The sequence below is a fragment of the Pyxicephalus adspersus genome, chromosome 3, assembly GCF_032062135.1.
Source record: "Pyxicephalus adspersus chromosome 3, UCB_Pads_2.0, whole genome shotgun sequence".
NCBI lineage: Eukaryota > Metazoa > Chordata > Amphibia > Anura > Pyxicephalidae > Pyxicephalus > Pyxicephalus adspersus.
In genome coordinates this window covers 48985445-49002160 of record NC_092860.1, presented here as the reverse complement: position 1 = coordinate 49002160, position 16716 = coordinate 48985445, and positions in this window count along the sequence as shown.

Below are 16716 nucleotides of genomic sequence, written 5' to 3'. Positions count from 1 at the left end.
GCCATACTGCTGCATTCATGAACAAAAGTTCCTTTTTGAGTCACATTGGCAGAAGCTGCTAGTCATCACAAGGTCCCTGTCGACACCCCCCCACACACACACACACACACACTCCTAAGTACTGCAAGTTAAAATAATTGTGTGCTTTATATACATGGATAGTTTTAGTTAAAGCCATTTTTAAGTTTTTGCAAAGAGTGGAAAATGGTTAGAACTTTTTATTGCCTGTTGTGATTTGAGGATTTTCCATTGCCATTTGTAAGAGGGGCATTTTTTAAACAGGGGAAGTCAGCAGTATATTGCCAACAGAGGTTTTCACCCAACTCCCTTTCACACTAAACTTAAAGTTTTAGTTGCAGTTGGGCTTTAATTACACCACTTGTTACAATAATAACTGTACATTTTTGGATTTCAACCCCCTTAAAAATGACTATGGTAACCAAGTCAAATGCAAAAGTTGAATCTCTCCAGCTGGGTCGTATATATTGATTAAAAGCCTATAGATTGGATTATATACCCTAAACATCCACAGCCAATTCTTAAAAAGAATAGCTAAAAGAATAAAGGCTGCCCCAAAGGCATGTTATAAATACATTTTTAAAGGAAATAATTGTTTTTAAAGAACGTTATATTTCATTTAAAACATATGAAACGAAGGACTCTTAGGCTGGGTCTACATGGACGTTTTGTAAAAAGGCATGTAAACGTTCCTACTGAGTTTATAAGCGTTTTTGTGCACTTATTTCAACGTTTTAAAACTTTTTTTTAATGCTGGAAAAAGCTGAAAAACGTCTATGCCACGTTTATCCGCGTTTATCCGCGTTTTACCGCGATTCTACAAGCGTTTTAGCACTTGGTAGAAATGCAAATTGTAACCCTGGGCAGTGATTTCTGCAAGTACAGGAAGTACATACATCCCTGCATACATGTGATAATGTGATCATGCAACAGTACAGTGACAAATATAACAGTATACACAGAATAGAGTGAAAAGAGTGCAAAGTGAAGCACAATTAAAGACAATGACTATGATAATGAATGACATCATTTGCAGGTGTGAAAAGCACCAAAAGCAAACACAATGGCAGACAATTTCACACGTGCCAGGCATAGGTGGTAATTTTTAACAGCATAGGACATGTAATTATTAATGCATGACACATGGAATAGTGACACAGGAAACAGGCTATTGTTAAAACGTTTGTAAAAGCCTCCATTGAAATCAATGGAAGCTTTTTTATTGACAATTTCTAGCATGCATAAACGCAGGAAAACGCTCCCATTAAAATCAATGGACGCATTTTCCCGCGATTTACCAGCGTTTTAATTTTTTAAACGTTGCAAGCAACATTTAAAATAAAGCTTAAAAACGTGCCTGAAGGAAACGTCCTGGTGTAGATTAGCCCATTGGAATGCATGGGGACTTCAAACATGGGCTTTAAAAGCCTCAGGTTAAACGCTGGGGAAACAGTCCGTGTAGACTAAGCCTTAAATATGTTCCTTTACAAGTATAACACACATTTAAAATACTTGGCTGTATAGAAGTTAGCAGACTGATTTATAAAAAAGGGAGAATTGGATTTACTGCTGGTGAAAACGTTATTCTCATTAATCTTCCTCTATAGGAAAATAAACTTAAATTCTCAAAATTTACCCTGAAGTGCAGTCTGAAGGTAGCTTTAAAAGAATTGTAATTCAACCTAAACAATGCAGAGGATAGGTAAAATACTTATGAACTTTTGTTCACTTGGATAAATTTCTCCAGATAAACCCATGTATGTTTTATATAAAGATAAATGTATCCAACACAGGTTCCAGCCTGAACATCATGCAGTCGAATATTAAAAGAATATTATTATTATACCCATTTGCTATATATATATATATATATATATATATATATATACATGGACAGTGACAGGTTATAAAGGAAATTTGCATTCATAACAATTATGTTGTTTTTGTTGTGCAAGCCACATCTAGCTATTTGTGAAATAGGATCAGTCTGTTTAGGTACCCAGTTATTACGCTGATCGTATATTCATCTGTTTTATGATATTTTCATGATTATTTTTTTTCACACTGCAAGTTTTATATGCTCATTTATGTCTAGAGGGACATTGAAAGCAGTTTTACTTACCTTATTCCTTCTTGCCCTACCTTCCCTCTGACACTCTGTAATGTGGGTAGATCACCCATGTCCTTACAATGCAGGACTGCTGGAAGGGGTTTTAGAGGATTGTTTACATAAAAGAAGGAAGCATTCAGTAATAAGAGGTTAGGTAATTGCCTATTAACCACCTAGCCGTTATGCCCGTACGAAGGTCGGGCAAAAAAAAATGGCTAGGATGGTTAACCCCGTAATTTTGTCACATCCTTACCTCCATGGTCCCGCTGTGCACATCCAGCGTCGTTTTCTTATTCCAGCGTCGTCCTCCGTCCATCGTCGTCCGTCGATCTCCCTCTCCAGCGTCGGGTGCCAGCGGGAAAGTGCTAGGTCTTATTTTCGGGGTAGGTCTTACTTTCGGGGAAACACGGTAGTAATTTAATGTACCTTATATAGATATGCTGTCTGTATTTCACTTCACGTCTAATCTGACTGCAATGTTAATAAAATAAAAATGTGAAATAACTGACACCATAGACGCCTAAAAAAGGAATGGGTATATGACCATAAATTATTGATTCTATGAAATAAAAATGTAATAAACAAATATTTAAGACGCCAAACACAAAACATTTTTACAGGGCCTAATATAGTGGTACAGTGTCAAAGTCATTTAAAAAGCCTTATTCAATGCAAAAGTAGCTTTATAAACGCACAGACAGTCATTTATATATAGCTAAGAATGTACTGCACATTTAAGAACATTTGTACATTTATACAGAACTTTTCAAACAATAAAATAGTATAAAAATAAAAAAAGTTTACTTGTGTTTTCTGGAATGAATTAGGCCTTTGTAATACTATAGGAGGGTCAGTTTGCATTTTTATTAAATATTTTTAAAAGTATGCATCTAAGACTTATGTATCAACTGATTGGAGTAAGTATATAACTAAGACCAGGGGCCTGGTTTATTAAAGCTCTTCAGGGCTGGAGAGGATACACTTTCATCAGTGAACCTAGTGATCCAGCAAACATTTAATGGATTTCCTAAAATCATTTGCTATTTGTTAGCAAAGGTTTTCAATCCTGGATCGGGTCCATTCCAGGATTGCTGGATCGCCATGCTTCACTAATAAAAGTGTATTCTCTCCAGCTGTGGAAAGCTTTATTTAATGTCAGATTCTACAGAAACTGACTGCTCACTGGTGACAGAGATGGTGCTAATCTAATTTTGTCAGAGTGGGGACAAATATTGGAGCCAGATAGATGGTTTTGGAATATTGAGTGTGTGCGTAGAATGGAAGTTGAAATGTTTTGCTGGGCAGAGGAGCAGAACGTGTCAGAATATAGAAATATTTCTATTATTAGACCATTTTTTACTTTAGATGTTAAAAATGCTATGTATATAACTGATTTGTGGTAATACATTACCTTACCCACATAGGTACCCCACATAAGACAGAGAATTATTTGACTTGCACATCCATCCAGCACAGTATTTCCAGTGACCACAATTGGCCTGATTTAGAAAAAAAAAAGTTCTCCAAGACTGGAAAACCTGGGTAATGAAGTAAACTTAGAATGGATCTCCTCAAACTAATTTGCCATTAGTTGGCAAATGTTTTCAGTCATAGACAAGATTCATTTCAGATTTGTTGGTTCACCCAGGTTTCCCAATATAGTCTAACTTCTCCAGTCTTGGGGAGCTTTAATAAAGCTGGTCCAGTGTGTTTTCATACCCCTAAAGCACACCACCCCCATCCACACAATGATAAGAACTTGGAAGCAAGCAAGTCAGGGTGGCTGACTTTAAGGAGCAAAAATGGTGTGAGATTGAATGTTTATTTATTACTGGCAAGCCTGACACAAACTGTACTGTTTACATCATCCTTATTGAAATATTTATTCAACATTTATTAACTACAGATATAGCTGGAAGACAGCATATGGGTTTAGCAGTGATAAGAACCATTGCTTGTTTGCATAGATATCCGTTTATTGTATATTTCGGTAGCACATAGTCTTCCGATTTATTTTGTACAAAACATTAGTAAGAGCTCATTTTGAATATGCAGTTAGCGGAACTTTAAAGAGTGCATAATGGAGCAATAAAATAAGGAGCATGGAAGATCTCCTCTGTAAAAGAATAAATTAATTGAAATTACACACCTAATAAAAGGAGTCCAAGGGACATAAGCTGTTCACAAAGTAAACTTGGTGGAAAGTTGTTCACGTTAAGGTCATTGAAATGACAAGGTGGCACTTTGTAGTAAGGTTAGGAGAAACGGTTCTCAAAAATCTGAACCATGAAAATGTTTCTAAATGCACAAAACATAAAAGGCATTTGATATATACAAGAAATAACATTCAATAACCTCCCCCACCTCCTAGATTGTAAGCTCCTCGGGGCAGGGTCCTCTTCTCCTTCTGTGTCACTGTAACTGTTTTTATTTGCTACCCCTATTTAATGTACAGTGCTGTGTAATATGTTAGTGCTATAATTATCTTGTTTAATAATAATCACTGGGGAACGCTTTTTTTGTTGAGTTAGATCTTACACTTGTTTTTACTAATTTTTGGGTGGTAAATCCAGAAATGACCCCAGATTTTTGCTATCACATCCAGTTTTTATGATACAGGGTACCCTCCATTTTGTCATAAAAAAACATGCAAATTTTACATACAATAAAACAATAATGACATAACTTGAATATACTGTTTATTTAAATTTCTTTTGTTCATACGAATGATTTATTGTTACTCTATGACATTTTTTTTACAGTAAAACATTTGAAAATTTTACGCTTTTCTTGGAGTGTTAGAACAATCCTGCCGGATGTTTCAAAATAGTCAGCCATCATATGTACATCCCATCTACCCTGATACTGTCCTTCCATGACCTTCAAATCTTGGTGGAATTGTTCAAGTTACTCATCACTGAATGCACCAAGGTTTTCTGGGAAGTTAGAAAGATGGCTATGCAGGAAATGAACCTTGATGCTCATATTGCAACCAAGCATTTTGTAGCTCCCCAAGAGTTTCTGGACAATTTCTGTGTAATTATTTGCTTGTGTGTTTCCACGAAAGTACTTGACAATGGCTTTCGATAACCAAACATTCTTTTCGACTTTGTCCTGATGAAATGTTCATCTTTGATGAGCTGACAAATTTGATGAGCTATCAATAAATAGTCGCCGATCAGTTGAGTTATAGATTGGAATTCCCAATTACTCTAATAAACCAGGTATGTTGTGGCAATACACAAAGCCATTGTCAGTTCTAAAGTACTGCAGAAATGCAATTTCTCTGGTTCGAAAGTATGATACCTTTTTCAAGTAGGTTTTTCTCACGCAGTCTTGATGCTAGGAGTTCTGAAGCCTTCTTCGATAGTCCCAAATCACGTGCCAAATCACTCAGCTCATGCTGATCAAATCCCTTACGAACAGAGTCCTCTTCAGTTTCAAACTTTTCATCATTGTTGTCACCTAGTTCTTCACCATAGTTCTTCAAGAGAGGACAGTGTAATAACAACCGACACTGGGATTTCACCTGAATGAGCCACTGGGCGTATAGCCGATGGTAGACTAGGATACTCTGTTACATTTATTTTTCTTGTTATATCCTGAAGTTTCCACTATACAAAAGTAACAGTCACTGAAATGATCTCCTGTCCCTCGCCAAACCATAGGTATACAAAATGGCATCTTATACCGTGTTCCCTTTGTCCACATCCGTAAACCCTTGACACACTGTTTGCACACCTTATGAGGGGCCCAAGACTTATCTTGATCACCAAGTTTGAAATATGCCAAATAGGCTTGCTCTACAAATGTGCTGATGTTTTCCCTTTGACTGGGAATGGTGAAACTGCCACAGATACAACAAAATGAATCAGGGTTGTTTAGGCACTTATGAGGAGAAATAGCAGAGCCAGACATGATAGATCTGAAAGAAAGGAAATACGTGTGTAAGTAGAAAAATACATTTTACTTATTCACTACGTAGAGCAGGGCACAACCTCTGACCACACTGACTTGTGGTCTGTAAATAAATAGCCTATACAAATCCACATTGAGAAAAAAAAACTGACGTGATAAAAGAAAACTAACTGCACTTTCAGAATCAGCATACCTGTTTTAGTGTAAATAAGCTTAAAAATTTAGGTAATCAAAAATTTTGTTCAAAATTATTCCCGATTGTAATAATAATCGCTGTATAGTTTGACTGGCATTTACATGTTTGGGTTTTTTCACCTAGTTCATTGTCACTAAATCAGACATAGTTTAAAATGATTGAGAAACAGCAGGTATAAAAAAATTTTTTACATTCAAGTAAAAAATTAAGTAAAATGTTAATTTCATTCATACTTTCTAGTAAACAAATTCTGTGCTTTTGTAAAAAATGTAATATTGTAAACAGCCTGTGGGCGGCAGAGTACCTCCACCTGGAAATAGTAAACTCCATAAAAACTCTTGCTATACAAATTTACTGCTAAGTAATATAAAAGGTCCGTGCTTACAAAATCTTGATATATAATAAACTGCACACTTGTAATATATTTCACTATCATGTTTTGTTTTGACATTTTTTATACACAAATTTACTAAGTTTGCTATATTTTGCATGAAATTTTAATTTACTGAATATATTTCACAGGTTTTTCACTCTCTAAAATATCACCATCTTCAGACTAGCATTCATGGTCGAATTTTGTGCAGAATCTTTATGAAGAGCACATAAGTATGCAACCAGAGGGGAAGATAAAATATATATTTAAATGTAATGTGGGCTTGCAGTAGTTAAAGAACTAGCGGTTGACAATCAAAAATCCAGCAACCTCCGGACCTAAGGAGTGCCAGGTTTTCAAAAATTCCAAATTTTTTTTTTTTTATACTTAACCACCACACACAGGCCAGCTTTCCTCTCGCAGCACCCGCGGACATCTGGCACAGTTCCGGAGAGCAGGCAGCAGGGACGTCTGAACATGTATTTAGTAAGCAAGCTAAACACCGTGCCTTCCAATGTTGTATAGGTCATAAAGATGAATGATGTAGTGATGTGTCCTGGTATCCAAATGCAGAAACCTGAAGAGCTTGGAGCGTGGTCCTATGCGTGTGAATACAGACCCGCATTGATGGATTAATGTGAAACCACAAATCTGGATTCATATATCTCTGCGCATGTATATTAAAGCTATCTAGGCATGATCTAAAGCATTCCCTCTACATGCAACAACTGCAGCTGAGACTTTATTAAATCTTCACCTATGTGGTCTTATCACCACTAAATTTTGACTTTCATCATCCTTACACCCTAAAGCTCCTATATTAAAAGCACAGGTTACTCCAGAAGTTAATGGATGTCTGTTTTTTTTTTTTTTTTGCTTTGTTTGTGATTAACTAACAGTGAGGATTTCATACAGTAACTGGCACCACACATTTGTGCTAATTGCATTTATTAAAATAATCTACCTGTTCCGACTTACATACAAATTCAACTTAAGGACAAATACTTCCGGTACGTAATATTACAATTTTTATTTTTAGCCTTGGTTATAAGAAATATGTGAAACTATTATGAAACTCACAAATCTAATATAATAAGAGGTAGAACTAAACCTAATGCATTAGGCAGCACCAAATCTAATTGCTATCATATATCACATACATAATAAATAATAAATGAATAAAAAGGTAATAAAATAACACTCTAAATTCAAAATAAAGGAATATTAAAAGGCATCTCTAGGTTTTCCAGTCCTGATGGCTTACAGTGATGCTGTGATAGCCATGCTGCCATTAAATAAGTATATACAAAGTGTTTTAAGATTGCCACTCTGATATCCAGCTGGAAGGCAGTGGATGCAAGTTTTCATTTTCTCCTGCACATTAATTAAACTGATGCTATATAAAGAAAACTATCTGTTCTCAACGGGAATGTGTACTGGCCAATTTAATTAGCAAGAAACAATTGGATCTGAAGAAAATTATTCATTTCTTTTTTTCTGTTGGGAATTTTCATATAATTTAACAGAAATATTAATAAAGCATACATTTGAAAGTAATACTATATTTTTCACTTTAGACAGAATAATTTAAAATGAAATAATATTAAAGCAAAACACCATTTTGATTATATTACAATTTCTTTTAGATCTACTATTTGGATCATATTGATTTTCTAAAACCATTGCAGATGCCAACCTTTTTCTGTTCTGTGTACACTAAAATAGGATGCATCAGAGCATATGCTTAAAGTGAACAATAATATATACTAGAATTACAATGTATTGCAAAGATTACTTGCGTGCAGTCATACACATTCATTTTACTTACCTAAGGTCTTGCATTTCTCATCTTTGGATCAGAGCAATTCTAACATTTCAGTTACCAGCCAAGTGATTTATCAGAAACAGTGTATATTGCAGTTTGGGGGCCATTTATAAAGCAGTAAATTTGACTATCGGTCAGTTTTCTATTAATTTTTATTTTACATCTATTACTTCCACTATGATCAAAAACATATGTTTCTACAACATTCTCCACCAGAGAATGTGTGGTGAATGTCAATTCATCGCTTTGTAAATAGACTCCTTAGTGCCATAAGTTTTTCTTTTAATAAGCAATGCTTTCTTTTAGTATTAATATTTTGCTAAATATTTTTTCCTTTTCTAAGTGATAGACTATCAGATCAGCTATCGAATCTGTATATGCTTTAAAGACCAGAGAAAATGTTACATTTTAGCCATTGTTGTTTGAGGCCAAAAAGTTTAGGCAGTTTTTACATTTCAATTCTTTCAGTGTCATAGGTGGTCATTGCCCAGGGCAGTCTGCATAGGGCAGGGTGCTGCAGTTTTTTAGCAATCTTTGTACAGCACACTGCTGGCCCTACACAACATCCATGATGTTCCTACACTGCATAGAATCAGTTTAAAATTTCTCATTCAAAGTTTGTTATATCGAGTATTAGCTAATCAAATCTAACTGGATGTATTTGTGTTGAAGATGTTTCATAGCTTCAAAGCGGCTTGCAAAGACAAAGTGACTTTATCTGAATGTAACTACTACTCAGTATTACCCTTTGTTTTGGTTTTGGTTAAACTTGGCAGGAATAAGTGCTTCTGTTAAGTTTTTTGTTGTCAGTGATCTGGTAACATTTCATTTTACATTCAATGTATCTTTGTATATAAACTTTAAATCCACTGATAACGATTCGTACATGTGAAATGCAAAAGGTAAGATAGGTCCTGCATGTTTTGTATTTGGTTTTGCATGCAGACTATTATTTCAATACAATAGTAATAAAATGTTACTAGGCGTCATCTACTAATGAAATATGCCAAAATGTTCCCTAATTAAATGCCTGTTTGAATTTCATTTAATTGCAGTCCTTCATAACCGATGTAGTAACACACCCAGTTTTTCAGTTTCAGTTCATTGGGTTCAGACCTACAGCTCCCACACAGTGCAGAAAACACTGGTATCTCCGGAAAAGTGAAAGCCCAACTCCATGCAATTTTGTATATAATCCTCGGAATGTTTTTTTCCTTTAATTTGAAGTTTTTCAGAAGTTACCTTCAACTACAAAAAATTCTCATTATTAAATGATACCCAGTGTCATTCAAGCTAAAAGACTAAGGACATACCATGAGTTTTGGGCCATCCTCTGAAGGGGTCATCACCACAACTACCTGCATTTACTCTGTAAAGGTGCACAACATGGCACTGACGTGTTTACCTAAATTACCTGTTTCTCCAAAATAAAGGCTCACCTGAGGCAAAGAAGATTAATGTAATCGTGATTTTTCATGTGATCATGAAAATTTGTTGACTGTATTCTTAAAGAAAGAAGCATAGCAGAGCTGTCTTAAACTTACATTATTCACTGCTGGGCAGTGACTTATTATCTTCACATGCTTGAACAGCTACAGCTTTCAAAGTACAGTTGACAATCGAAAATCCGACCATCAATAACTTGTTTCTTTCAGTTTTCTGGCATGAATTTCAGATCGCATTTTCAATACAGGGACTGCAGTAACTATTTGGCCACTAATGTTTTGATGACGCTGTTCTGCAGAAATAGCTGTTAGGTCTGCTTGCTAAACTATATTCACGTTGAGACGTCCCTGCTGTCTGCTCCCTTGAACTGTACAAGATGTCCACGGTGCTGCGAGAGGAAGGCTGGCCTGTGTGTGGAGGTAAGTATAACTTTCAAAAAATCTGGCACTCCTCCTCCTCGGGTCCCTAAAGTTGCTAGATTTTTGATTGTCAACTGTACTTCTAACATCCAACAAATTTCGGGGTGTTTTGCATGCCTAGTTCTTTGCTGCATGATGTGGATCCACTTGCCAGTCGTTCATTATGGAACACAGTAGAGGCTTAGGATCAAATGCAACCACAGCATGCCATGGGTATCCAGTAGGGATGAGCGAGCAAGTTTTTAAAACTCGATCTCACAGCGAATTTGGACAAAAGCTTTCCTCAGCCAATAAGAGGGCACTAAAGGTTTTGAATGGGGAGACTTGACCCTATTTAACCTCTAGTGCCAGGGATCGCACACAGGATTCCCAGGGCTGCATGAACGAATGCAGCCCTGAGAATCCACTGCAATCCCGGGGTTAATTAACTTCTAGTGCCGGAGGATTCCCAGGGCTGCAAGAATAAATGCAGCCCTGAAAATCCTCCTCCTGTAATGATTTCCTTGATCTTCCAATGGATTCGCAAAGTTGGTTCGCCAAAATTTAGCGGACCCATCAGAAGTTAAAGGAAATTTTTGTGAGAATGGAAGAGGCATTCTCACTCATCCCTAGTATCCAGACATCTTGGACTTCTGGTCTGTCACGAGCCACTGATTGCGAGACAGACTAGTATTTGTCCTTTTATTCATTATTACACAGTGCCCCACAAAGACCAGTGGGGGCTTACTTTATTATGAGTTAATTTACAATACCCACAGCACCAAAAAGTAATGCAAAATGATTGCTCCCAGCTTTATAACCAAGCCAAGTGAAAATCACAGATATTGCTGTGTAGATACCAGGGTTTATTTATTTTTATTCATAAGTGTAGTTTGGCTGTTTGTAATTTTATAATAAATGTAAAAAAATTAGGTTATAATATTTTCCAATAGTAGATTCTGGAAAGCTGACACATCCTGCAAAGCTCCCAGGTGCCTACATCCAATTTTTTTAACTACAACCTGTGCACACTGAGCATCACAGCTGAAAAAGCAGAGAATGGCTAGTTAGTTAGGCTGGGTACACACATGCAATGGTTCTCGTCTGATAATCGGCTCAGGGCTGATATCGGATGAGAATCTGACGTGTGTACTGCGCTCGTCATACATCGTCTGAACGACCGTCCTGGCAAATCTATCAATCAATCAAGTGAAGAAGGGGGGGCGCTCCATCGTTCTCCCCCTCCCCTCTCCATAGAGCAGAATGGTGCTGTATGTACAGCACTCGTTCATGCATTGTGCAGTCCTAAGTCGTTGGAAAGGATCATGAAAGATCCTTTCCAACGACAATTATTGCATGCATGTACATAGCCTTACTCTAACTAAATGGATAAACTTTTACATACTGTAAACTTTTAGATTATAAATTCTCAGTAAAAATGTGTCATAACAGATGAACAGATGGATAGCTATCATTATTTGTATTACATCCTGTCAACCCCACCCATACATTTAGGTTGTCTGGTCTGCATTGACTGCACGGTAATTAAAAGATTTATGTTTATATGCTAATTTATGATCAAATTAGTAACTGAGAATTTCATGTCTCTAAGTTCATTGAACATATACTCTGTACAAACAAATAGGTTAAGAATCAATAAACTTTTTTTCAAAGAAACAAGTAAGAGAAAACCCTGGTTTGTAAAACTAGTCACTGATACAATTCTGTATATAAAATACACAGCGTGAACAAGCTGATAAACCCAGCTCCTCCATTTACTACCTAGATCTGATTTGCCTGCTAATAATCCTAGCCAACTTGAGAAAAAAAAAACCTCGAATATATAGAAAAAAGGATATTGTATGAAGGAGCACAGGAAGCAATCAGATAAAAAATATCCTTGATGATGAATTCAGTCATGTGAATCCATGAATAAAAGCATCTTATCTTACATGTAATCCATGAAAAACTGATAACTGATAATAAATGTTATATCTATGTAAAATGTTTGGTGAATCCCAAATCATGACAAAATTTTAATGGTCCCCATCTGGTATTCCTATTTGTGTTTTTATGAATATTTATAAAAATACCATACTAAGAAACTATATACTGATTTTATTTTTTTTTTTATAAAGTAGCTTAATTGTATAAACTGTTTTCACTTTAAAGGAAAAGATATATTTTTTTAGATTTCAAGTGCTTTAATCTTCATCAAGACACACTGACACTTATTATCACCGGCACTTTTTTTCCACCTACAGTTCCTAGCGTAGCCACTGGCTCATAAGGAACTTTAATTTTACATTATGCCTGGTGGTATAACCGTATCAATATGGTAGCTTGCAGTACTCAAAAGTATTCAAAATTCTCAACATGTTCTGGAAGGCGGTAATTAAAAAGCTACAATTAATCACATTGTTAGCATGGTGGGCCACTAATTCCTGAACTCCAGTTTTAAATAATACTAATCTAACTATACCTCATTTCATTTAAAAGATATAGAAAACAGAGCCAAACCACTTTGTGGTGTGAGCTCACAACCTATTCTCCAACAGAAACATAAACAGCCAATGCATTTCAGGAGCCAACAATTTTTCTGTATTTGTTGCTGTTGGACAATACATTGTGGATACCTTTAAGTAGTTTTAAAAATTAAGTTTTGCATGAACTTTTGTTATTTATACATATGTGATAGCCTTTTTGCACGGTGGAACCCAAGGCTCAAATTTCCATAGGGATAGTCTTGAAGTTTTAGCTCATGTCATATTTTATGTTTCTTCCCATATAACTCCAAGGAAGTGTGAAGCAGGTCAAACGGAGGGGATAAGAAGTTGTGTTGCCTATTATTATTATATTTAGGCTCTCAATTGTGCTTTCATTGTAATTTTGGATCATGTGTTGCCACCTTAATGACTTTGAGTGAATGCTACTACAGATTTTTTTCAGCCCATGACTATTACCTGTATCAATCTTAATGGCTGGCTAGAAGATTTCTTGGTACATAGCACATAGCATTTGCTTTGTGTACTTTTTGTGAAAATAAGTAAATATTCTACATTTTTGAGTAAAGCCACTCTGCTGAGTGTTTGTTGGTGTTTAAGTGAAGTGAAATGAATGTACTAAGAAAATAAGCACCATATTTTCATGATCATAAAATTGTTATATTTTTCACTGCACATGCCAACTTTAATGTGTAGGTAAAAGTGACAAGTGATCACACCGTGATCAACAGTGTGAAAGGCGTGGTTTATGCACCCTGATAATTTACATAAAAGGAATCATTAATATTACATAATTATCTTTTAAAAACTGTGGAACTAGCAATACAGAGTACACCCAACAGGTTTATAAGTAAAACTGACCAGAAATAATTTTTTATGCTTTGCTCGCAGTATTGTTTCCTGCATTAAGCTATAAATATATGTTGATACACCAATTCAACTTCACATGTAGATGACCACAACCAAGACAACACACCTAACACATGAGAATTTTCAGTAACTGCTGCACATACTGTATATTAACGTTTGCATTCATTCCGTGCCCTGGAACAAGAAGCAGTCAGCCTAATAATACACAACAGAAATACATAATTGTTAACCTTTTAACCTGTCATTTATAATGTTTGTTCATCCAGTCTTGGGATTCACATATCTTTGCCACAGTGCACATCCGTGCAAGTGATCACCTTGTCTTCTGGTTCAGCTTTGCAGCTCCCTGGGGTCATTTCATACCTCTCTTACACTGTAGATTCACTGAGTAGGAAGGTGACATAGAAAACTGTAAACCTCCATAAAGAAATAGGGCAGTATTATATTACAATGCTGTGACCAATAAAACTTGAAACCTGAAGGATGCAGGGCCCCTCTGTTGAACTGCACAGAGAGGGCACAAGTTTTCCATTTTCCTGGAATTACCTTTAAATAGAAATCTACTTATAATCCATTTAAAAATATTGTTACCATTTATAATGAAATAGCAAAATATTTTTTATCTTAGTTATCCATTAAAATATCTTAATTTAAACATTATTTCCCAAAGATTAACCCTTGCATATCTATATGTATTAGCCTGTGTATTGGTTCCTTTAACAGGGTGGAATTCCAAAGTCTAAATAAACTGTCCGTAGTATTTATACAGCACACTATGATGAATAGTAGTAAGCTGCACATTATGTGCTGTACAATATACAGAGTCAACTGGTATAGTGCATGTGCTGTATGGATAATATTTATATATATATATATATATATATATATATATATATATTTACTGGGGTGTATACTGAGGTCCTCAGTTTATTGCACCTCCACTTCCAACCATGTGGTCATCAACATAAATTAAGGCAATGAGCAATGTCATAAAGGGGTTTTTGAACTGCAGAAGTCATCAGCCATCTTTTGCTAGAGAAAAAAGAAATCTATTGCATTGACAAGATTATTGGTCTTTTAGTAAATGACAAACAAATGTACATTTGTACTCCACAAGTCTGAGGATTTTCACAGTTAATGGGCCTAATTTATTAAAGCTCTCCAAGACTGGAGAAGATAAACTATCATGGGAGAATCTGGGTGATCCAGCAAACCTGGTTATCTTATGATAGTCTATTTTCTCCAGTCTTAGGGATCTTTAATAAATTAGGCCAAATGAAAGAACTCTGTGTCCCTGCCCCATACCAATGAATGTTTGGATGGGTTCGTACAGAAAACAATGCAGGCAATTACAAAAAAAGTTTTAAATATTATTAGGTAAAAACTGGAAAAGAAAAAGCTAACAAAATGAAAGAGTTTATTAGGGTTGATAAAACTTTTTGTGCTTAACTAGTAACATATTTTATGTTGTATTTCACCAGTAAGATTGCTTTAACTGTTATCATGTGCAGATTAAAATGCACCCCTTGACTCTGCAGAGTAAATACAATGCTACAATAATGAATGATTCAATTAAACTTCTGAGTATTCTGAGCCTTGTTCAATAGCACCAAATTACAGTTCTGTGATGTATGGCAGGTCGCAGTTTTCAAAATGTGCAGCATGTGCAGAGAAAAGCAGTGGGGGCAATGTGTGTTTTATTAATTGTTTTAGGGCATACAAGCAAAAGTACAGCCTGGGATACATACAATAAAATATGTCTCCTGACTCCTTATTGCTTATATACCGGTAGCTGTCTTACCTATCCATAACCTAAAGTAATGTCATTCCCCCTATTTCATAGTGGAGTACTGCTAGTGGCATCCTGTTGTTTGTTTAGGTTCTATTTTTATATTACTATAAAAAAATAAAGCACAGATGTTCTTACAGATATTCCATCTATCACTGGCAGTCCTCTTGGTTTGTTTGCACTGCAAAAAGAACGACAATTATTGCACATGTGTACATACCCTAAGGCTACGTCCACATGTGCAATAATTGTAGTTGGAAACAATTACCAACCAATTGTTGAACGACGCTGATGAATGAGGAATGTCGCTGAAAATGAACGACCGCCCTGGCGGATCTGTTTGGCCAAGGATCGTTGGCTATCTATGGTGTGTACGGTTGTTCAGTGATCATGGATGGTCCTGCATTACACGTCACTTCTTGCATCGTTCAAACAATCGTATCTAGTGTGTGTACAATATTGGTGACTTAAGCTGCGTACACACTTGCAATTTTTCTCGTTGGAAAGGATCTTTCACGATCCTTTCCAACGAGAAAAGACTGCACGATGCATGAACGATGCTGTACATACAGCACCGTTCATGCTCTATGGAGAGGGGAGGGGGAGAGCGACGGAGCGGCACCCTGCTGCGCGCTCTCCCCTTCCCTTTCATTAGGATCGGTTGTCGTCCATCGTCCATGGATCCGCCAGGACGGTCGTCGGACGATGGACGACGACCGACTGTACACACGGCAGATTTTCGCCCGATAATTGGCCGATACCGATTATCGGGCGAGAAAAATTTGCCGTGTGTACGCAGCTTTAGAATTATTGGTGCATTAGAAATTAGTGAAGTAGAAATTAGTGCACTATACGAACCTTCAAAAGAATTGTGAATAATAGTTGATCTCATTAATAGTTGTTAGTCGTTCGTTTTTTAATGACAATTATTGCATGTGTGTACCCAGTATAAAGAGAAATGATGACTATAGTTTTACTTTATGTCCTCAAGTGGTTAAACCAAGGAGCAGAAGAAAACAAAAATGTTATACTTTATCACATGATTACTATCAAATCATGACCCCCTGACAGATTCAAGAATTTGTCATAGGGGACATAAAACAATTTACAGCTGGCCATTTAACTTCTCCAAAACAGTTTTGTGATTTTTTTTGACTGTGTGCAAAGATAATTGGAAAATACATTGTATGTACCCCTACTATAGAACTGTGGTAGACAGGATCCCGTTTTATCTATATATTTATTGGTAGCTGTAAGTATACTATTTTA